Here is a 23804-nt window from a genome sequence, read left to right as displayed (position 1 = left end):
CACGATCTCGCGGTCCGGGAGTTCGAGCCCCGCATCAGGCTCTGGGCTGATGGCTCAGAGCCTGGAGCCTGTTTCAGATTCTGTGTCTCCCTCTCTCTCTGCCCCTCCCCCGTTCATGCTCTGTCTCTCTCTGTCTCAAAAATAAATAAAGGTTAAAAAAAAAAAAAGTACATATTAAAGAAAAGCAAATGGCTTCCAACCAGTCACTTGGTCAAAGGAGGGGAACAGAATGGAAGGAGCTAATGACGTCCTGAAGCTCCAAACACTTCGAGTTCCAGGAATGCGTAGCCAAAGGGCCTGAACTAAGGCACTTATACCACATCCTTCTCAGCTAGTACTCGGCATCGGGGAGATTTCTTAGAAACAGAAACAAAAACAAAAATATTAGGTATAAGCTATCTGCCAGATTTACAAATTATATTGCAAAATTTATTGTGTTCCTCTTTCTTCCCCGAATGGGAACATCTAGGTCCAGGATATATGGTCATAATATCGCTGGGATGGGAGTTCATACAGACTGGCCAAACACATTTCCAGTTCCAAGAATCTTCTCTGAAATCACTGACTTGATGATGCTAATATTAAAATCCCCCCCCCACCTTCACCCAGTAAGCAATGGGGAAAAACATTTGTCTTTCGTATTCCAAAATAAGTACTGAGAATCTCTCTCTTTTTAAATGCTGAAAATAATCACGGAGATAAGTACCACCAAAAACAATCTTAGAGAAGAAAAGAGAGAAGGAGGGAGAAATTTGACGTAACATCTTTCTCTTTGTAATGGTCCCCTTTCTTTGGCTTACGGCCACGTCTTTCACGAGTACAGACTTGGAACCCATGGCAGATGACGTCTTACCCCGTGTATGGTAAAGGTACTTCCCAAAATCAACAGGCAGGGAATTTGGGAGATGCTGTTGAGGTCATTGAAATCAGTCACCGCTACATGCATATTGTACCATTTTATTCCCTCCACCTTGGCCTTGGACACCCTTATCATAACTCAGTAAAGACTTTATCATTTTGATCAGGCCTGCGAGGGCATCAGTCAGAAGAGGCCCCTTGTCCCACGCTGGTACTCACACCCCAGAAATCTCGTCTCTCTAATGTCTCATTTTTAGCTGTTGTAATTCATCTGTGTATTTATTGACACATCGCAAATGCACAACGGCAGGGTTCTTGAGGCAGTCAACTTACAAAGAGAGAGTAAACCTTCGTTTGTTCTCTCTGCAAATATTTACCACGTGCCTTCTGCGTCACAGGTGTCTATACAGAAACAAAAAGACAGTCGCTGCCCTAAGGAACCACCTGCAGCATTCAACCCGGGGGCCCTCTCCTCCGGGATGCCCTCCCTAGCACCCAGGTCAGGATGAGAAGCCCCCCCTCAGAGTCCCTTGACCTTAGCTCCTCTGCGTCCGGACCTGCGTCTTCTGAGTGTTAGTTGGCAGCTTACTTGGGCAGGCTGTCCTTGCTACAGCTCGAGGGGGACGGGTTCAAATAGGATGCATCTCACAGCGCTCTTGGACAAAAATTGCAATAATGATGATGACGACAATGAAGAGGTTGCTGATGATACAGCAACAACAACAACAAAAAAAGGTAATCCCTTTTCCAAGAAGGATTGCTTGCCTGTGTCCTTCTGCCCCAAATCTCCGGCTGTGACTACTTTCCGCTTACAGGGGCTCAGCGCGTGTCTCAGAGGTTGCTAAGATGACAGCATGAAGTCAATTTCTTGCGAGGTTCTTCTCTCCCTGATTTGTACCGTCCTACCTAATAGACTTCAGCTGTACTGAAATGAAAAATGATTAGGAAGTAGATCTTGCTGCTAAAACATATGTGTCAGAAAATCATTATAAGTATTAAATTACGGCAATAAAATGAACCAGAACTAATTTTGCAAATTAAGATCCAATAAATTTTTTCATAGCCACACCTTTTCTTTAAAAAAAAAAAAAAACCGTAAGAGACTCTTAAAAACTGAGAATACACTGAGGGTTGATGGGGGGGGGGGAATTAATTTTGCAAATTAAGGTCCAATAAATTTTTTCATAGCCACACCTTTTCTTTAAAAAAAAAAAAAAAACCGTAAGAGACTCTTAAAAACTGAGAATACACTGAGAGTTGATGGGGGGGGGGGGGAGGGGAGGGAGGGGAAAGCGGGGGAGGGGCGCGGAGGAGGACACCTGTTGGGATGAGCCCTGGGTGTTGTATGGAAACCAGTGGGACAATAAATTTCATATTTAACAAATAATAATAATAGAAAGAAAAAAAGAGACAGAAAAAGAATTTTTTAAAAAGGGGCAAAATAAGATTTAGCCTAACGGTATTAAAATTGAGTGTAGGGCTTTTGGGGGTGGGGTGGGGTGGCGTGGGGTGGGGATGTGTATAGAACCAGAAATTTCCATATGACAAGCACATTAACATCTGAAGGGTGCCCCTCCCCGTTGTAAGAACACTGCCCCTGTGCCAAACAGCATAATGATCAGTTTTTAAGCTGACATACCTATGTATTTTACATGTAAAATTTATGTATACATATTCCCCTTCCTCTCTTCTCCTCTCCGCCCCACCTCCCTACTCCCTAGACAAGGTTCTGCTGACACAAGAAACGAGTAAATTTCTAAATTTCTGACAACCGCTTATTTTTAGAAGAGACTATTGCTGTCGGTCAAATTAACGCTGAAGCTATAAACAAATCTTTAGAGCTTTGCCTGTTCTGGAAAATAACAGGATGTCTCCCTCCACCCTCCAGCATGAGAAGGAGCCCGTAATTAGCTCACTGTCCATGAATAGGCACAAAGCGGGCCGTACAGGAATGCCCACTCCCTTTCCACCTTTCCACGGGAGATCTCGGGGCGGATGTGAATTAATCAAGTGAGTAACTTCCACCTTCTCCTGGGAACACCGTTGTGCACAACTTCTCCTTCCACAAGGGACAGGGAGGAAGAGGATCAAATACCTTCCCGGCCAAGGACTCGCAGAGAGGGTCCGCCGAGAAGAGGAAGACGCGGGAGGAGGCACTTCCCTCCTCCTGTGGCTTCCCTCCTGGCTCTGACAGCCCTGAGCCCAGCCACTCTGCTACCCCCAGCACACCAAACTATTTATAGCCGCACAATCATTATAAATAAAGCTGTTTATAACACCGAACCCCGGCCCTGCATTTACTTAAAACTGGAGACTGGCGGCTATAAATAACTCTGTTACACGTTCAAGTGTGACTACTGACTGAGACTTCCTCAAATTGTGACAAATGATGACAAGTTTGTTTGACAAACATCCTACTGACATTCATCTGATTTTGAATGAAGTGGTGCTGCTTTTTTAATTTGGTCCCTGAGGCCCAGGATCTCGAGAACTTTCTTTACTCTTTCCCTCTCTCGCCTCCTGCCCCCGAAATCTCTGTCCTGGGTATAGCTGTTTCTCTGTCCACCGCCCCCCCCCCCCACCCGCCCCAATCACTGGGAAGGATTTGGGGCCATTTAAGGGGAAGTTTATTAAATTCACCGTTTCTCTCATGGGGCAGTTCTGCTGTGGGGGCTTTGCGAAGGTCCGGGGAGTTTTGTTAATGACACAACAGCAATAGAGAGAGGGAGGGAAATGTGGGCCAGCCCCCGGTGCTGGGTAAAGTCGGAGAGAGGATCACAAGGGAAAGGCAGAACTGGACAGAGGGATTTACCTCCCAAGGCACCTGTTCTGAGAGATCTTGACTGATCCTTCTTTGGGTCCCCCTGCTGGGGTTCTCGCTTTAGGTAAGCTGATATTAACAAATGTCGGGAGTTACATGGGACCTCGGAACTCTAGTGGACGTTTGGGATGTACCTCACCCTTGTACAGGTAGAAGAGTTGAGCCAGAGCCCCCCACAACTCCCCACAACTCCTTAAAGCCCAGCTAGACTAGAACTCGGCAATCTGGGCTCCAGGCACAGGGGGACGGGGGCGGGCTTCTCTGGCCATCTTGAAAGGGATTAATGCGTGTAAAGTGTGTAGAACTATTCCGGGCTCCTGGCACGCTCCCTGAGTGCTAGCTATTTATTATGGGAGCGGTGATAATCATCCAGTGCTCGTCTGTCTGAATTCCCTCTTTTGAAAGGCACTCTTATACCACTCCCCACCTCCCATGGGCTGTGTCTTCTCCGTCTGATTTAACTCTTAATTATAACATTCACACCATCTCCCCTCCCACCCCCACTTTTTCCCATCTATCTTAAACAGAGCTTGTAGAGCAATGCCTCTTCCCTCTTTCCAGAACACACACCCTCAGATAGTTTTTCATCCGCTTTGGCGAGGATGCCCTCCTTTTGCACTACAAAACCCTCATCACCCTCATCTTTTAAGACTCCTCCTTGCAAATGCCCGAGGAAGCTTGGGCTGACGGTCGTGCAGCCGTGACCCTCTTTCCTTGGAGTCCCTGTTACCTTTCCGTGTGTGTCTCCTTCAGCACTGACCTGTCTTAATCCTGCGTTAAGGTTACTGTGAACGTGCTTATGTTTAATCTTCTCTAGTGGTGAGGTGAACCATTTAAAGAGTCTGCTTACTAAAAGTGCAAGCAAAAACAAAAACAAAAAGGCTTTGCAAGAGATACATGGCAGTATTAACCAGTGAATAGTTGCTAAGATGTATAAATAAGTAGCCAACCGGGAGCAGCTGGGTGGCTCAGTCAGTTGAGGTTCGGAGCTCGGGGTTCGTGAGTTCAAGCCCCACATCGGGCTCCCTGCTGTCAGCACACAGCCTGCTTCAGATCCTCTGTCCCCCACTCTCTCTCTGCCCCTCCCCTGGTTGTGCTTTCCCCAAAATAAATACAAAACACGAGGAAAACAAATAACAAACCTACAATGGAGCCATGTGGCTTGTAGGAGCCCAGCCTTCTGTAGTTCCAGGAAGGCTGCATGAGGAATGTCCACCCGGCAAATGCGTGCATCCTTGGTGCTGACAATGGAGGCAGATACTAGAAAGATCTAGAGACGAAAGAGGTTGGATAAGTGACCAACCCAGGCAGTTAAACAGGCTGGAGGACAAAGGGGCAATATTTCATCAACCCATCCGTCGGCAGGCCCTCAAACATTTATTTAGAGCCCGTGAGTTTCATGACACAGAACTACGCTTACAGAATAGAGGTTTTCCCTGCCTCTGGGAATGAACAATCAGCTCCACTCTCCGTGTTTATTTCCCTTACCTTTCAGCTTTTATAACCCCGAGACCCTCCAGCTCCCGTTGACCCCCCCCATTCTTATGTTTATGACGAGAGAACCGGCCAAGCTTTGTCCAGCCTCCCAGTGGGATCCCCATCCACGTGTGCTCCAGGGCCGACACATCAGGCTGCCAGGACCCGAAGCCATTTGAGACCCGCCCCCCCCTCTCCTTGACACTCCGTGGACTCACGGCAGGACTCACCCATCCCAACCAACCCGCCCCCGGAGGAGAAGCAGATGAGAAAACTTCAGCTGACCAGCTGACCGCTAAAGAGGAAACGCACAAATCGAACATTCCTGCCAGAGCCCTTTCTTCCTCAAAAGCAACACAAACAGGAGAGGGGCTCCGAGTCCCTTTGTGCTACTCCGTATTAACACAGTCACACTTTGCTCTGCAGATGTCACTTTCAATAAACACCAGGGCTGTCCCGGGCCTGGACTCTAATTGAAGGGATTGTTACTGTTGGTGAATGGCTGGGGAATTAATTAATGCAAAGCCAACCACTTCATAAATGCCTGCTTTGTGAGCGGTCTCAGAGTCCTGGGGACCTCGGTTCCTGTGGTCAGCGCAGCCCCAGGACTCCGTGTCAGCAAACGATATTTATTATCGCCGTCAGCCCTTTTCTAAAACCAGAGGAACGAGGCCTCACCTGGAGCCTGGTGGACACAGCCAGCCAGCCTCCAATTTCTCTGCAGCTGAGCACGAAGCATGGAACCCCACCACTCCCCCACCCCCCGCAAATGTTCTAGATTTTTCGCACGCCACCTTACTTTTTGAAGAAAGGCTTCGCTTGCAAGTTAAAGACGGGAATAGGAGTGCAAACAGATAAAAGGTCTTATCTCTCCAGCCACCTCATTCGTAATCTGGCGACTTGAGCTCTACGGAGGCACGAGAACATACGTATGCACACTCACGCACTCACACTTAAGAACGCCGCACACACAGGCAGGGTGTTTCTGCTCAGAATTACTCAGTCGGCACCTACTTTAAAAGTCGGTTCCGGTTTGAATGAACTCTTTGGGTAAGCTGCTTCCCAGGAATATCGTGTGAAAAAGGAAAGGAGGTTGTGCATGAACACGCCAAGCCCTCAGCCTCACACACACGTACGTCACTGAATACACACAGGTGGGTGCTTTTTTCTTCTCCCAGGTTCTGTCCCCACGTTCAGACCCCAGTTGTTTTTGCTGTGGTGGCTTAGCAGTCTCCTCAGGCCAAATTGCCACAGTCTTGAAATCTCCCTTTAAATTAAAAAAAAAAAAAGCACCATGATGATAACAGTGGTGGGATTGAGGACACGTTTGCTTTTTTTTTTCTTTATACTTTGTTGCAGTATCTGAATCGTCTACACTGAGGGTATATGTTTTGTATTGGAGAAGAAAAAAAAAAGCATGGTGCAAAAAAAAAAAAAAAAAAGAAAGAAAAGAAACTTATTTTTGTTTTATAACATCCTTCAAGATCCCGAGGTTTGCTCTGGCAGCTTTATCTGATTTCTGCGGAAGGGACTTTCTGGTCTTGAAAATTAGCCTGGGTCATAAAACAAGGAGACTATGACATTCCCTGAAATTGGATCTTAAACCACTGATTTCTGTCTAAACGTAGTGGAAAAAGCTCTAAGTAAAGGAAAATTTATCTTTGGAAACTCCATCCTTCCCTTTCCAAGCTCTTGTCCCATGCCCCCCACCCTTTGTGGTTCCCATCACTTTCCCTGATTTGCTTTGTTTTTTCCCTTTTCCAAGTCTTAAAACACACTTCAAGGATAGGGCCTGGTGTCAGTCATTTACACCTTAGTATGAATTAGAATAATCAGGATTTATTTAGCTACATTATAAGTGTATATGTGCATTTTAATTCTAACTCCAACTGTATAATGAAAGGTGTGGGCTAATGAATGAAAGAGGTCATTATCTCTCTGCATTTCTGAAATTAGACACCTAGGTTTTCAGCTCTTCTGTTTGCAGGAAAGGCAGGCCCCAGGACCAGTCACATAGCTGACGGCAGTAAATGTTTCTACTTTACCTATAGAATCCCACGTTTAATGTCTCTGTCCCTTTAGAAACAGCATACACCCCAAAGAGCTTGCTAAATGTAGGAATGGTTGAAATAATGTGCAGCCCGCAAAAATCCTCAGAGGCCCAGGGATTTTCAAAAACTTTATTCTATATTATCACTTGGAAATTTCTATTTGCTACCCATGGATATTGAGTATACATATTGAATACCAGATAAATAAACATGAGTAATGATTTTGAGTGCTGGATTTTGGAAACAGATGAGGAACCTGTATCCCTGAGAATTTAAATAACTGCCAAAGGTCATTCACTGGTCAAGGTTGGGCTTGGCCGAGAGAAAGGGGTTTCTGGTTCCTAGCCTGGGCTCGTGTTTCAACACATCATCTCCCAAACCACCTAATTCAAGTCCCAGACAAATCTGACTGCTTCGTTCTGACGGGAAGCTTCAGACTGACCCTCCTAATTCTCTCTCCCTTTTTGGAGTAGAATTCTTGGCAAGTTGGCTAAGAAATGAGGTTTGAGTGAGCAAACACCATGTTTCTGACCCTCCTAAGCTTTCCCTCCTCTTTAAACTGTGCTCTGCAGATAAAAAGGGCAATGCGGAAGGAAGAAATACTTCGAAAGAAATAATCGCTCGTCTTTCCTCCTATTTCCATCATTCTGGTCCAGATCACAGTATGGTTGATCCCTGGTTCTCCACACACTGCCTGCAACCTAGAGAGAACGGCAGGGCCACTGAGAAGCTTCCCCAGGGTCTACCCCTTAGGCAGAATTTCTCAGTGGAAACCCACTTCCCAGCTAAAGGGTGAATTCGTGACGGCCTCGTATTACTCACAGGTGGATAATCCACAGTTGACTCTGGACCCATGGTTACATCTGGGGTCACCTTCCACCAGGCCCCACGGGGGTAGCATCTACACCCCTCCGGTCATCGTGTACCCTGTATATTTGCCACATGACCCTGTCTGCTGTCACCTAAAACCAAAATAAGGCCTTGACCTTGACTCGCCAACGTGCTGCCTCATGAAGTTCAGCACCTGCCCTTTATAGATTTGTTCATTTATCCAGCTAAAATATGGTTAGTGGTTACCGTATCCCAGGCACTGGGCCAGGCTCTTGCTGTATAAAGAAACCAGACACACACCTCTTGCTTTTGACAAGCTGATGTGAGAATCAGAAAGAAAGGGACAAATGACAGAGAGCCAAGTTCACTTATACCCAAATCGACAAACGCCTCTTTACTCTTCAGGACTCGGATCAGACATCGCCCTCTTCAAAAGGCTTCCCGTTCATCTGCAGACAGTGCCTTGCTTCCTCTCCTGTGCCCTGATAATAGGCGGGTTGTTCCTCGACTACAAAATTTTTCACACGGCGAAAGTTATTTCTATGTGCGTCTGCTTGATTTTTTTTAGACTGTGTGTGAAAAGGCGGGAGGACGGAGAGAGGAAAGGCAGACGTTGTTATTTCACACCTCCAAACACCCACAGTACCTGGGGCTTTCCAGATGGACGGACGGATGGATGGATGGATGGATGAATGAATGAATTTTCAAGCTCTCGTGTCCTCCGCGTAGATTTCCTTGACCCAAATGTGCGCCCACCAGTCCAAACAAGAAATCAATTTCCGCGTGGCCCCTTTAATATGTAGAGCACGGTTATTTTCAGTTCATGGCTCAAACTTACAGGATTTGGAGAAGTGAGAACCTCATCTCGCTCAGCCAAGAGCTCTATTTTGTTGCCTTTGTTTATGTTTCTCCAGGAGCATCATTAGAGGATGTGCGAGCATGTGTGAGTGTGGACGTGCACCAGTCTGCACGTGATTGGGTGACGTCCTCCATAACAGGTGTCCCTCCAGTAGGTCTCAGTGGTGATGGAGGGCATGGAGGGGTGTGCCAGGAAGATGGGGCGACTCAGTCTGCCAAAACCAATCACGTTAAATCTCAGCGCTCATTCAGGGCCTGTCACAGGAGGAGAAATGTGATGAACACCCGAATGTCAGGGTGGTTATAGCGTCTGTTAAATGGCTTGTTAATGTGATTGTTGAGAATTTTACACAGAAATGACACCGGTTCCAATCAAAGCAAGGCGGGCCTGGCTCCCAGCCAGCCTCTACCAAGCCCTGCTTCTGCTTCAGGCCAGGTGGATGGGGGTTCTGCTGCTACCTGGCCTGGCCTCCTGCCACCATTTGGGCTTTCTCTCTGTCTTGTGATCTGTTTCTTGTAAGAGGACGCTGGCAATCACCCCCGACCCCCCCCCACCCCCCACCAAAAAAGGATGCCATACTGTCATGAATTTTACCTGTTCTTACAAGTGGAACAAAGATCTCTTACACCACACAGCAGGAGAGCTTGGGGACCTATCGGGACCTATCGGACCACATTTCGCGTTGATTTGGGTGCTTCACTAAGAAAACCCTTCCACAGGCTGAATCTGTTTCCTTCAGTATCCAGGCAGAGATCATAGAATCTCAGGGGTCATAGGCCCTGAAGGTGACCCAGCCAACTTTAGGTTTCTCCTGCAGAGTGAGTGAGCTCAGCGTGCCGGGCAGGAACAATCGCCCGGATACCCTGGTGGTCAGCCCAGCTTCCCCCCTCCGCCCCGCCCCCCCCCCCCCCAGTTCCCACACTACCCACAATTCAGATGCCTTCACAGCTGCCTTCAGTAGCAGGAAACACAGGCTGCTCTCTTGGACCCGGCCCTGGTCCCGAGGACATCTCTGACCTTTCCCTGCCATGTGCCGCGGGGAAAGATGCTTGGTTCTCCAAAGTGCCACGCGGGCCCCCACCGCCCCCCCCCACGCCTGTAAGGATCGAGTCCCCGTGAGGCAGGGTGACCCCCGGCTGGGCAGCCCATGACACTCCTGGGAACAGATGAGTCCAAGCGGCTTGCTACCATTACTTACTTGGGAGGACCAAACCTTCCCACCCGGGGTCCCCTTCCTTCAACCCTGGCTAGTGGCAAAAGATGGTTTCTCGAAGGCCTGGCTTAGCCCGTACCGTGTTCTGTTTTGCACTGAGGCACTCCTGTCCCCCACCCCCCCCACCCCCCCCCCCCCCCACCGTGTGTAAAGCCTTGAAGTGTTTTTCTGGTCCATTTAAGCGCATACCGGAGGGCACGCTCGGGGTCTCAATTATGCGATTGTCGTAAAAGACAAGCCCCAGCTATTCCAATCCTTTCGCCTAGGTTGAAACTCCCTTCAGTTCCTCAAGACCCGTGGGAATGAAGAGCTGCCCTCCCAATGTCTCTTGACAATTCAGTTCCTGGTCCCCGGGCTCCACCAACAGGAATCCTTCCACCACCCTCCCCTGTGTCTCCTTTGCAGTGCTCTGAACGGAGCTCGGTGCATGGGATTGAATGGCTTTTCTTGAAGGCAGGTTACCCTCTGTATTAATTTCCTGGAGCTGCCGTGACAAATTACCATCAACTTGGGCACTCAAAACAACAGGAATGTTCTCTCTCGGGCTTCCAGAAGCCACAAATACAAAATCACGTTATTTGGCGGGGCCATGCTCCCTCTAAAGACTTCCGGGGAGAATGCTTTCTTGTCTCTTCCGGTTTCTGGTGGTCCCAGGCGTTCCGTGGCTCGTGGATGAATCGTCCCCATCTCTCCCTCTCTCTTCACACGGCCACCTCCTCTTGTGTCTTTAAGGACCCTTGTCATGGGGTTTAGGGCCCCCCCTAAACCGGGGATAATCCGGGGTGATCTTATCTTGAAATCTTTAACTTAATCACATCTGAAAGGATTTTCTTTTTTCTTCCCAGAACATTCACAGGTTCTCTGGGTTAGGACGTGGATATCACTCTTTAGAGAACACCATTCAACCCACGACACCCTCTTGTAGCAACGGGAGGCTCAAATGCCACTCCCCTACACCAGAGTTGAAACGCTGTACTTTGGAGTTACTAATGATTCGCCCATTACTGGAGGCTGGATATTAGTCTGGCCTCAGACATACGAGATAAATAAGGCATGCTTCCTGCCCTCGAGGAGTTCTTAATCTGATACATCAGACAGAAAGCAAATAGGTCATTACAGCACGACTTGAACAACAATAACAACAACAACAACAACATTGGAAAATGCCATCACTCGAGAATTCCATGGCCCATTTCCCTAATAATTCCACATTCCAAGCAGTGCTGCTGGTTTCTTGTGCATGTGCCGCTGAAATCCGCTTACCCGTAAAAATGAGAACTGAAGGAAAAAGGGAGGTGTCACGGGGGACAAGGGAGATTTCTTCCCTGAGGAGCTTCCTTTAGGCCGCGGATATGTCTGTCTAGATAGTAAAAGGAAGGGCAGACAGTTGGCAAAAAACAGTGCACTAGGGGCATGATGCTTCTGATGTCTGAGCAGAGAGCATCTCAGAGTCAGAAATGGCTCACACACGGACAGGAGTGATGGCTCCCTGAAAAGCCTTCTGCATATTTGTGCACAAATCGACACCTTGGACAGACGCCAAGGAGTGAGCTTGTTCTTTCCCTGTTGAATTGTTTAAGCATTTCAATACTTGAGTTATGTGAGGCCATATCTGAGCTCCCGTGTGAAACCCCGTCCATTCAGCACCCCCGTCAGGAGATGGCCTGGCCCACAGACAGAGAAATAAGGAAGCAAAGAATCTGAAAACCCCCTCCTAAATTCCTAAGGGGCAGGGGAGGAGGGTGTATTCAAGATGATAAGGACACCAGGTGGAGAGAAATCAAAATCATACCTTGTCAACTGGTTCTAGAAGGTTCCTTTCTCACAACAGAGATGTCTTTCTCTACCAAAGCCTTCCACAGTTTAGGAGGCAAACTCCGGAGAATACTTATCCTTGAGAGCTGATACATACAGACATAAAAAAAAAAAAAAAAAAAAAAAAGACAGGCAGATAGTCAAAGTACAAATTGGCTAGAATATCGTGATTCAGAAATAATCTCTCGCTAGAGTGATTCCTTTGCTCTGTACTTTTTAACATGTACATGAGGAGCATCTTATAGTAAAATGACTTTTCTGATTTTTTCATAGCTGAGACTCAATGAGTAAGACATAGATAATCATCCTAAACCAACCCTTATCTTCAGGGCTCTGCCGTTATCTTTGAAAACTAAATTATGTCCTGGAACATTTCTAAGAAAATTGGCAGAGATCCACCAGCTGTCCAAAGAAAGTTGGAAGTAAAACTACAAAATGTGCTCAGAAGCCATGCTTTGGTGACTCTGCCCAGTAAAGAACTTTTCTGCCCCCAGATAAGTGGCCACTTAGATAACACCGTGTTGCGATTCCAACCTTTGCTCCTAAAAAATGATACATGTTAAGTCCCGAGTGTAACATTTTGACCAATAAAAACAATACTATGCATAATTGTAATCATATCCTCAGAACTACAAAGAATACCTCCATACACCTGTTCACATGGCTGAGAAATATTATGAAGTTGGGGTCGGCCTGGCTAATGCCCAGATTCTCCCAGGGTACACTGTAACCACAAGAGGACAATTTAAGCTGACTTTATCTAGTTCTTAAAGATCAGGGTGACCCCAGATGGACGCTGAGTTCCATTATGCCAGGGGGTTCACCACAAAGATCAGTTCCAACCCAATTCTCGTTCCTAGTTCAGTCTACCAGAAAAAGCAAGAAACGCCATCCTTCAAAGAACAGAGAGAAATGCAGGTGCTGAATTTTGTCTACAGACCTCATCTAAGAAAGTGCCAATGCACCATTCATCAGCCCAGCATGGCCATCCTACGGGCGCCTGCCGCCCCAGACTGTGTCCGTTGTGTCCCCCCACCTCCCACTTCTGCCCCAGCTTCGCCAATGCGTCTGCTGCCTCTTGGACTGCCCTGAGCAAAAGGTAGGCACAGTAAGACCAAAATGCAAGACGGCCTAGGGGGTCCATCCAATTTCAGGTTACGTAGCAGGTTAAAGGGAGGCTTCCTTAAAGATATGTCCATGCCCTGGACACTGTGAATGTGATCTTATTTGGAGAAAGGGTCTTTGCAGACATGACTAAGCTAAGAATCCGGAGACGAGACCATGCTGGATTATCCAAGTGAGCCCTAAAACCAACGGCAAGGGTCCTTACAAGAGACACAGAGAGGAGACACCCATGAAGAAGAGCCACGGGAAGATGGGAGTAGAAATGAGAATGACACAGCCCGAAGAATGCCTGGAGGCACAGAAGCCGCAAGGTACAAGGAAGGACTTTCCCTAGAACCTTCCAAAGGAGCACCAGGCCCTACCGACAACTTGATCTTGGACTTTGACCTCCAGAGAGGATCCATTTCACCCAAGTGGGTGGTAATTTGTTGCAGAAGCTCTGGGAAACTCATACCCCTTGCTTCATTTTCAAGGGCAAACTACATCCTCACCTTCCAGAAGGCCACATCAAGCTATTACCAAGCTCATAGGTTTGATTTGAAACCTCGCTTTCTATCATCATGTAATTGGTCATATCCCTCAAACTAATCAGTCAGTAAATACACTCAACATCTACTAATTTGAAAGCAAGAACAAGATGAGCTAGAAAATAATGCTGGACACATGCTTAAGGTTTTCACTACAATTCAGGATAAACACGCATGTGCTCAGTGCAACTGAGGTGGTCTGTCCTCAACAATCGAACCCCTTTTTCTGAAATTCACGCCCCACACTCTCAGAGTTGTGTCCAAGACCTGTTGGAATCGCATGACTCCTCCGCACCTCCTCTTTGACCAGTTGTAATTGATCGGAGCAGGGCCAGACCTTGACCCAAGCTGCACCAATCCCGCTGTCTCTCCGGGAGATTTTAAGTTGCAGTGAAGGTAGCTGGGCAAACCGAGCCGGCTGGGCACAGAGGAGAAGGACACTCAGCAGCCATCAGGAGGCCATCTCCCTGCATGTTTACAACCACAGGTCAATCTGGCCGGAGAAGAAGGTGACAAGTGCCAAAGAAAAACGGAGATCAGAGACACAGAGAGGGTCCTCTCTGGGTTCCTCCCAGCTCCTCAAGCCCTCACTGTAGTCTCTCAAGGCGCCCTGAAGCCCTTGGATTCTGCACAACATTCCAATATCATCCTCACACCTTCTTTTCAGCTTCTACCGGTTCAAGCTGATTTCTGTTGTGAACAACCAGGAGAAACTTGCTTCACACCCTAATGAGCTCCAACAAAGAAAATGAGTAGGTCAAGATTTACGTTTCACAACAGACACACGTAGAGGTAGTCCGTCTACCGACAGATATCTGCCTTGCTTTATCAACATACAATACATGCGACATTCCGCGGCCAAACACAAAGTACTTCCGGATGTAAAAATTGAAGGAATCCTCAAGCTTAGCGTCCTCACTTTAAAGCAACTGTTCGTTTTATTCCACCCCTTCTTTCTTGAATTGGAATTCCCCTTGGAGTCCTTATGACCCAATTAAGAAGATAAAATACACACTGTGACCCGGTGCTAGGATGTCACCTCGTCACAATTCCTGGTAGTTTGCGACTTCCACTAATCGAAAACTTCCCCGCGCCCCAACCCCTCGCCCATTTTTACAGTGACACCTCTCAGCCGGCTTTTGCAGGCCCACTCGAGATCTTCATCAATCAGCTGAGAAATGAGCATTTTGAGCTCTTGCATGGTGACACCGTCAGCCAAGAGCTGAGTTCTGGCACCATCGCCGTTTTGATCCGCACAGCAATGCTTCCGCAATTATTTGAAAGTCTTTATTACATTTTGCCCCTACGGCTTTATAAAAATAAGTGGGGGAAATGGAAAAATGAGAGCACTTCCGTGTAATTCTCATGAACTTAACGCAGTCAAGACAAAGGTGGAAAGAGGGCAGCCCCATGTGGGTAAATACGCACCCGATTGAAACTGGTGCAGGAAAACAGCGAAACGAAGGAACCGTGAGGAGCCCCTGCAAATGTACCTTCAAAGAGTGGATCCGAGAGCAGAGGTACGACTAGAGATTTGATCATGCTTGCAGCCTTTGGGGACTGGGATGCCCTCCTCTTCTGTCGTTCTGTTCTCACACGTCGCTGTGAGTCGGGAGTTGTGGGGAAGGCATTGCCCACGGGAGTGGTAAACCTTCTGTAGCCCGGCGATGGGGATCAGAGGGGCTCACATCTGACTTCCCCTCCTACCTCTTTCCTCTGCTCCGTGGTGAGGTAAGGAACGCACCAACAGACTAACTGGTTCTGCCCCCTTTTTAGTTCATTTATTATGCCCAGCGTAATGCCTGTGCGATAGCTCACAACTGGAATCTCCGACCAGCCCGGTGGTTCCCAATCAGGGACATTTTTGCCCTCCAGAAGACATCCGGCCACATGCGAAGATACTTTGATGGTCGAGACTTGGACCAGGGAGGGGTGCCACTGGCAGGCCGTGGGTAGATCTCAGGGATACTGCTAAGCATCCTACACGGGACGGCCCCCTGCCACAAATTTTCAAATAGCGCTCCCAAGTTGGGACAACCACTAGCCCCTAAACTCTGATCTTAATTTAAGGAATTCTCCTTCCATTTTAAAATTCTCTGAATCCAGTTAACTAATCTCTCTCTGGACAATGAGTTGTCCTCTCTAATTTCCACGGGATAAGACGGAGGTGGGGTCGAGAAGGAATTAAGGAGCTGTCCTTTACGGCGCACTCACTCCCAGCTGGCCAAACACTGTTCTAGGAGCTTTGCACACATGACCACATTTAACAGCCCTGTATGGTAGGTCCATTATGATCCTCTCAGACGACAGATTCGGGGCTAAGAAAGTTGAGTGAGGTGTTCAAAGTGACAGAGGTCTTGGGACGCCTGGGTGGCTCAGCAGGTTAAGCGTCTGGCTCTTGATTTTGGCTCAGGTCACGATCTCACGGTTCGTGGGTTCAAGCCCCACACCGGGCTCTGTGCTGACAGCTCAGAGCCTGGAGCCTGCTGCGGATTCTGTGTCTCCCTCTCTCTCTGCCCCTCCCCTGCTTGTGCTCTGTGTCTGTCGCTCTCTCAAAAATAAATAAACATTATTAAAAAATAAAACACACACACGCACGCACACACAAAGTGACAGAGGTCTCCCCCCCCCCAAATTGACAGAGGTCTTAAGTCCCAAGCCAGGGCTGAAGGAGGGAGTCTGACTCAAAAGACAAGGGAACAGACTTGGAGAATGCTCAAGAAGCCAGAAACACAGATAAATATCCAGCCCAGCACGTAAGGGAAGACTGAGGAGGGGAGCCAGGTAGAGATACACTCGGGGAGACCCCGCGGGTCCGGAATAAGTCCACACGTGCCCTCACACGGTGGCTGTCTCAGGGCTTCTGCAAAAGAGGCGTCTCTCCCCTGTTCAGGCTCATCACGTCCTGTTAACCCAGAACGTGTTTTGCGCGAAAGCTGCAGAACCGTGAAAAGGAGCGGAACGCACGGACGTGTTTAAATACGCCAGAGCAATCTGCTGACCAGCGAGGTTCATTTCTTAAAATCCTCGTGTGGGGTGAAGCCCACGTGAGCTTATGTCAGCTGGTTTCCGGAGAGGCCCTGTTTTCAAGATCGGGCTGCTGTCTGTCTCCTTTACGGAGCTGACAGAGGACATTCCGGAGAATCCATTATGCCCCAAACGTCTGTATTATAGAAAATCAACAATAAAGAGCAACAGCTCCAAATGCAGTTAGTACTCTGAAAGGCTTTTATCTGTCAATAGATTAAACCGTTATTTTTATCTAAGGAGGAGATTGGGGGAAGAGTAAACCGCTTTAAGGACAGCAGAAACTGACCTGCTCTTTTCTGCTGAGTTATTTTTGCACAGCGGGGAGGGAAAAGGGTGGATGTCTGTTTTGTTTTAATCGATGTTTTGAAAGAAAAAAAAAATCCTTAAGGAACTACCCTATCCCAAATCAGAGTACTTGGGCAGATTTTTTTCCCCCTCTATTATTTCTCCTACTGGCAGGCAGGCTCTTGAATGAAACACGATGCTATGGGGTTTGCCTCTAATGAAGAACAGGGCTCCCTCTACGCCTTCCTATTTAAAAGCCCCAGAGTGTCACCGGCGTACCCAGAAGTGACCAGAGCTAAATCTGTCACCGACACCATCATGAGGATAGTAATGACAACAATAATAAATTGCTAACATATACCAAGCAATACTACGGCTAGGTATTTTCCGTTCGTTATTTTAGTCCTCGTATCTCTGTGAGCTTGGTATTGTCATGATCTGGCTTTCTTTAATCAACGTTTTATGACAGCGTAACGTGTATACCGGCAAATGGCACAAATTCTAAGCATGGAACTCAGCGCATTCCGCAAACTGAACACACCGCCATGCCGCACGAGAGCACGTCTCCGGCCCTCTCCTGTCTCCTAGTTATACCCCCTTGAAGGTAACCGCTGTCCCAACATCCCAGAACATGGAGCGGGTTCATCGAGCTTGGAACCTCGCGTAAGTGGCGGAAAGTGGCATTACACAATAGGTACCTTTGTGCATCTGGCTTCACTAACGTTACGTTGTGGCCTCAACGTTACGTTGTGAGATTCATCTATATCTTTATGTGCAGTTTTAGTATGTAATTGCACCGTGCATTGTGTGGGGTTATAGTGTGTACGTGTATTGTGTTTTGTGCAGACCTGTGTATTGCGCATAGCGTGGCTCATCCTCCCGGCTGCAAAATATTCCCTTGTGTGACTACGCCACAATTAATGTTTCCATTTTCCTGTTGATGGGTTTCATACACGCTTTAACTTTGAGGTTAAAGTTCTAGGCGGCAGTTGAAGGTTAAGAACACCGAGACTCAAGGGGCGCCTGGGTGGCTCAGTCGGTGAAGCGTCCGACTTCAGCTCAGGTCACGATCTCGCAGTCTGTGGGTTCGAGCCCCGCGTGGGGCTCTGTGCTGACGGCTCGGAGCCTGGAGCCTGCTTCGGATTCTGTGTCTCCCTCTCTCTCTGCCCCTCCCCCGTTTATGCTCTGTCTCTCTCTGTCTCAAAAATAAATAAATGTTAAAAAAAAAAAAGAACACTGAGACTCAAAAGGTTAAAAAAAAACAAAAAAAAACAAAAAAAAAAACGCGCCCAGGTTCACGAAGCTGGGAAACGGTGGGTCCAGGATTACAACTGAAGCTGGCCTAACTCCAAAGCCCACGCTGTTCAGCACCATGCTGTATTGCCTTTCAGAAAAGCCACGTTTGCAGGAACCCCTCCCCGATGGGCGGTAAGGTCTTCTGTTTTTTGTTTTTTTAATTTTTTTTTAACGTTTATTTTTCAGACAGAGAGAGACACAGCATGAACGGGGGAGGGGCAGAGAGAGAGGGAAACACAGAATCGGAAGCAGGCTCCAGGCTCTGAGCCATCAGCCCAGAGCCCGACGCGGGGCTTGAACTTGCAGACTGCGAGATGGTGACCCGAGCTGAAGTCGGACGCTTAACCGACTGAGCCACCCAGGTCCGCATGGTCTTTTGTATAAATAATATAGGAGGCCCAGGGGAAGAGGCCGTTTGAGTACTGTGACATAAACCCAGATCTGCCCACCTCTGCAGAGCTCACTGCCTTTAGATGTGTCCCCGTGGCTTTGGGTCTCGTCTCCACTTCCATTACGTTGACTGACGATTCAATAGTGCCCCCCCCCTCGCCCCAGAACCTCACGCACTGCGGGACTTGACTGAGTAGCACAGACTGGAAACACATCATTGCACCTGAGACCAAGAGACGATGTGGAGCGTATGACGCGCGCTTAGGGAAGCAGCCACAGAAAAGGCGAAGGCTTCAACAGCTATGTAAGCAGAAGCGGGTTTGGGCCCGTCAGATTTGGTGCGTGCGCACAGTTTGTACGTGCGTCTCTAACTCACGGGTTGGCTCTCTCTCCTCCCTCTCTGCTGTTCTCCTGCAGACAATTGATTGTGCTGTTTTCCAGAACGCTTGCTCGCGTCTTAATTGCTTGCCCCCTTCAAATGAAGAGAAATCCAATAAAGAGGTTTTATTTAGCCCCGTAAAGAGGGAGCATCGATGTTAGGCAACCTTTTGGGGCCCACGCTTTGCATCCTTCTCAGCCCTCATCTTCCTAAGTGACTCCGGCTAAAGACGCACGGAGACTAGCCACCAAAGAACTTACAAGAACCTGGAGGAAGGCCTTCACTTCAGCGCAGCTCTCTTCCACTGCCTCTCAGCCGAGCTCCCTGGTGATTTTCTGCAGACGGGCACAGATTTGGTCACGCCGCGCGTCTACTAGGTTACGTGGCCAGTTCGCAACCAATCGTGCAGCAAATGCACAATTATTATGGGCCAATGAGCACTGCTTGTTAAGATGATAGACTCCCTGGACCAGCTGAGCTAAGGCCAGTTGTTCTATTTATGGAAACACCACTGGACTTTCCAAGTATTCTGCCAGGAGAAGTCCAACTCGCTTTGCAGGGCCTCGAGAAACCTTCTCTTCTCTCCACTCCCCTGGAGGAAAGAAGAGGCTGCTAGTGTTGGCCAACTCTACTCATTCACTACGGCTGCTGCCACAAAACACTACAGACGGGGTGGCTTGGCCAACAGAAATTATTGTCTCACGGTTATGAAGACTGAGAAATCTGAAACCCAGCTGTTGGCAGGTTTGATTCCTTCTGAGGGCTGTGAGGGAAGGATCTGTTCTATGCCCTCTCAATGGCTTGCCGATGGCCATCTTCAATGGCTGTGTGCTTCTCCCTGGGTGCATGTCTCTGGGCCACATTGCTCCTTCTTACATGGACACAGTCGTGTTGGATTAGGGACCACCCTCTTGGCCTCCCTTGATTACTTCACTTGATCACCTCTGTGAAGACCCTATCTCCAAAAAAAAGGGCCACATTCTGAGGTACTGGGGGATTAAGACCTCAAACCAGGAATAGCGGGGGGACACAACTCAACCCATAACACTGACGCCCACGAAAATTCCTTCTTCTCTTCCCAGTGCCTAATTGATTCCACTGTCTCCAAAATCTGAGGTCTGCATTCTGTATGCTCTGACCTCAACCCAAAAAACTTATGGAGGAGGTGAGAGTGAGCTTGACATGGCCCCGGCTCCAATTTCCTTGTGGTCTTCTGGGGTCTTATCACCACGAGGAATGACGTTTCAGTTGTCAGGGTCTCCTGAGGTTAAAGGAGTCAGAGGCACCCAGGTAACCTCTGGTTCAGTCTTCCCCTATCCCCTTCCACACGCCTGATGGTCCCACCACTGGACCTCCCTCTTCGGGTCACACAGGCTCACCTTTCCCTCCCTTAACCGATGCTACTCCCGCTCTTTGCTCCTCTTTCTTTGCCCCTAGAGCAATCTTCTAAGATCTCACTCCCTCCCTATCTGAACAGACAGCATCTTGTGTCAGTTTGTTTCACGTGATTTGATGAAGGAAAATGGTGGGGCATTTTCTCTTTCCATCTGCAATTTCTCAGCCGCTTGCTGTGGCTGTCACTGACATTCCAACTCCGTGCCTCAGTTTTCTGGGGCCACGGATTTCTCTTCCAGGTATCCTGCCTTTGAAGCTGCTGTTAGGCAAGCAGAGACTGAACCGCTTGATCGCATGGATGTTTGACTGCCCCTCTTTTCTGATGGGCTGCAAGAACCCAGGAGATTTCACCCTTGGTTAAATGAGAGGAGAGTCAGTACTTGATTTTTACTTTCCTGCATGAAAATAGGATTTTTTTAAAAATCTTACTTTGACTCCAGCCCTAGTTTTCACGAGGTCTTTTCTTTCAAATTGACTTTTAATTTCAAGAAGCTGCTTCATAAAAAACTCCCCCTGTTCCAGGTACAAGCGGAATCAAATCCTGGAAGGTCGCTCACATGGAGAGAAATGAGGAAGTATGTTGATGGGGATGACTTGGAAGGTGTCTAAAAATATAACATTTGACTTCATTTCTTTAAAAAAGATGGAGATCTCTTCTGTGAGATATGAAGCTGCAAATGCATGGGTAGATAGATGCGTGTCGATTAGAGGACTTCAAAACCATTGGCGACACCTGGTTAGTCTTCCCAAGGAATGAGTGCCTGTCAAGGAGAAACTCAGGCATAGAGAGAGAGGGGAAGCCACTCTTTCAAGATGGGAATCCACTCTTAACAGCACTATTTGCTAACCGATCTGATTACCGATCCCCAATTAACCGATGAAAAACGGTCAGAAAGAGACAGTATACGCAAGTGTCGAGCCCCAGACCAAAGAGATAACTCATCCCATGTTACATGAGGCAAATCTTAATCTGAATGGAAAAGTATAAGGGCAAAGACAGAAATAAAAGATGTGTTTCTGGGGTGCCTGGCTGACTCAGTCAGTTCAGCGTCTGACTCTTGATTTCAGCCCAGGTCATGATCTCACAGTTTGTGAGATTAAGCTCTCAGTCGGGCTCTGAGCCGACAGCGCAGGGCCTGCTTGGGATTCTCTCTCTCCCACTCTCTCTGCCCCTCCCCTGCTCACTGGCACTCACACACCCATGCAAACTCTCCCTCTCAAAATAAAGAAATAAACTTAAAAAAAAAAAAAAGATGTATTTCCTAACCCAATTCAATTCAATTCACTAAATAGCCTGATCTTTCATACAAAAATATAAACGTGTGCTGCTCCATTTAGTAGCTATGATGCAAAGAAGCTACGTGTTCCAAGTATTTTGATGCATACCTTTTCCTTCCTTTGTGCAATGAAAATGTATTGAGTACTTATTATGTGCAGGCAATGGAAGTAACTTGCGGTCTGATGGGGACACAGAAAAGGTAAAGCAGTTGCAGTATACTGTGTAGGACCCTGTAGGCAGATCAGCTGATCCAGTCCTGAGGGGTAGAAAATTAAAAAAAAAAAAAAAAAAGTGCCATCCAAGCTGACTACTATCTAAGATGAGGCCTGATGTTAGCCAGAGGGATTGCAATAATCCGGAAGTGAGACAAAAGTGGTCTGAGCAGAGCATTGATGGGGAAGATGGGAGAAAGTAGTCAAATTGGAAGAATTTCAGGCGGAAGGGTCTACAGGACTCGGTGACGGCTATTTCCTGTGTCTTACAGGTCCCGGTACCGAACAGGGAAGAGGAATACTCACAAAGGTGATTTAGTTTGCAAAGTGAATTGCCATATACTAATACATCGGCTTTATAAATCTCTATTTTTACACATAGCAGCCTTGTTTACAACCATGCTCTCTGGCACAGCAGCTTTGATTTAACGGAACCTTTTCGTACCAATAAATTTCTTCCACGGTCTCCCACGGATAGCCTCGCTGCCGAGACGGATACCTGAATTTGGAGTGAAATTCTTCCACTTTCGGTCCGTGTGAGCAGGAATCAGAGGCTCTTTTAGGCTTTGCACAGTAGGCTGAAGGGGCACGCGGAAGGTGAGCAAACACTAATTCGTTTTGCATGGATAAGGTATCATCGGTGTAGCCAATATCTAAATATTGGAGATTTTCCAAATGAATAATGCCCCTGCTCTGGAGCTTATCGTGTAGTAAAGACAAACCGAGTAAGTGATATAGTAGAGGCATGGACAGACACCTGTGCTCACAGAGTGGCGAGCCTGTGCATTGAACCTGTGGTTGGGAGTAGCAAGGAGGGAAGTCTCATGGAGGAGGGGCAGGAAGGCTGGATAGAGGAATTGGCTGGAGGCTGGAGGCACTCAGCTAGAGGGGAGCTTAGGTGACTTCCAGGGAATAAAAAACGCTGTGAACAAAAAGTCAAAGCGTGAAAGTAAAGGGAAGATTGAAGGACGGTGAACAGACCACATGGCACAGCCAGAGGGTGTGGGGTCATTGAGGAGAGTGATGAGAAAAACCCTGAAGGCAGGACAGTATGAAGGGCTGTAAGTGCCCTGAACCACATGCATGCAATCCCGAGATTCAACAACCGCCCCCCCCCCCCGCCCCGCAGACTGGACCACATGAGTCTTTCTGTCTTCTCTGGGTTACGCCGCGAGTCAGAGTTGCTTTTAGAATGAGCAGCAGATGCATTTTCCAGCTGTTGGAAGGGCGTGACGTGCCTGACAGTCATCTGCACACAGGAGACAGGGGACGTTTTTGGAGGCAGAAGGTGAAGAGTAGAAGGGCGACAGGAGGATGAACGTTGGTTGCACCAGTGTAATGGGACACGGGGCAAGAGACGCAAACAAAGGACACGCCAAGAGAGAAGTCACTGAGTGCGGGGACAATGGAGTGAGCGCAGGGCCAATACAGAGGTCAATACGGAAGGCACTTTGGGAAACACGAGAACATCACTACAGTGATCGCTGGAGTTTGCACCTCGGAGGTCGATGCCAGGCTCTTCCTAACAATTACCGCAGAGCCCTGGGGACCAATGTCGGCACACCGAGGAGATAATGAAAAGCGTAAGTAGAGGACAACAGAAAACAGCAAAGATAAACACTTTTCATTTATTTTTTGAAGATTATTTATATATTTTAGAGACAGTGCTAGCATGAGCTGCGGAGGGGCAGAGAGAGAGGGAGACACAGAATCCAAAGCGGGCTCCGGGCTCCGAGCTGTCGGCACAGAGCCCGACGCGGGGCTCGAACTCACAGACCGCGAGATCGTGGCCTGAGCCGAAGTCGGACGCTCAACCGACGGAGCCACCCAGCATGCAGTGGTGCTATATTTGCTGGATAACCTGAAAAGTGAATTTTATTTCCTTCTTCCTGTTATCGGCTATTTTCAAATTTTTCTGAGTTCCTTTGGAGGCTAGAGGATGTATCGCCTTTTCACTTAGGG

General features: G+C 47.9%; 1 long non-coding RNA gene across 1 annotated transcript; it reads right to left on the bottom strand.

The window, feature by feature from the left end:
* Positions 1–184: 184 nt before the first annotated feature.
* Positions 185–3300, bottom strand: LOC123609683. Its single transcript, XR_006717894.1, has 3 exons — positions 2884–3300; positions 1192–1783; positions 185–356 (listed from the first exon to the last, which is right to left on the bottom strand). It is a non-coding gene; the product is annotated as an uncharacterized LOC123609683 (long non-coding RNA).
* Between the last annotated feature and the right edge of the window lie 20504 nt (positions 3301–23804).

The sequence above is a fragment of the Leopardus geoffroyi genome, chromosome B2 (assembly GCF_018350155.1).
Source record: "Leopardus geoffroyi isolate Oge1 chromosome B2, O.geoffroyi_Oge1_pat1.0, whole genome shotgun sequence".
Classification (NCBI taxonomy): Eukaryota; Metazoa; Chordata; class Mammalia; order Carnivora; family Felidae; genus Leopardus; species Leopardus geoffroyi.
This window is presented reverse-complemented; position numbering and strand designations above follow the sequence as displayed.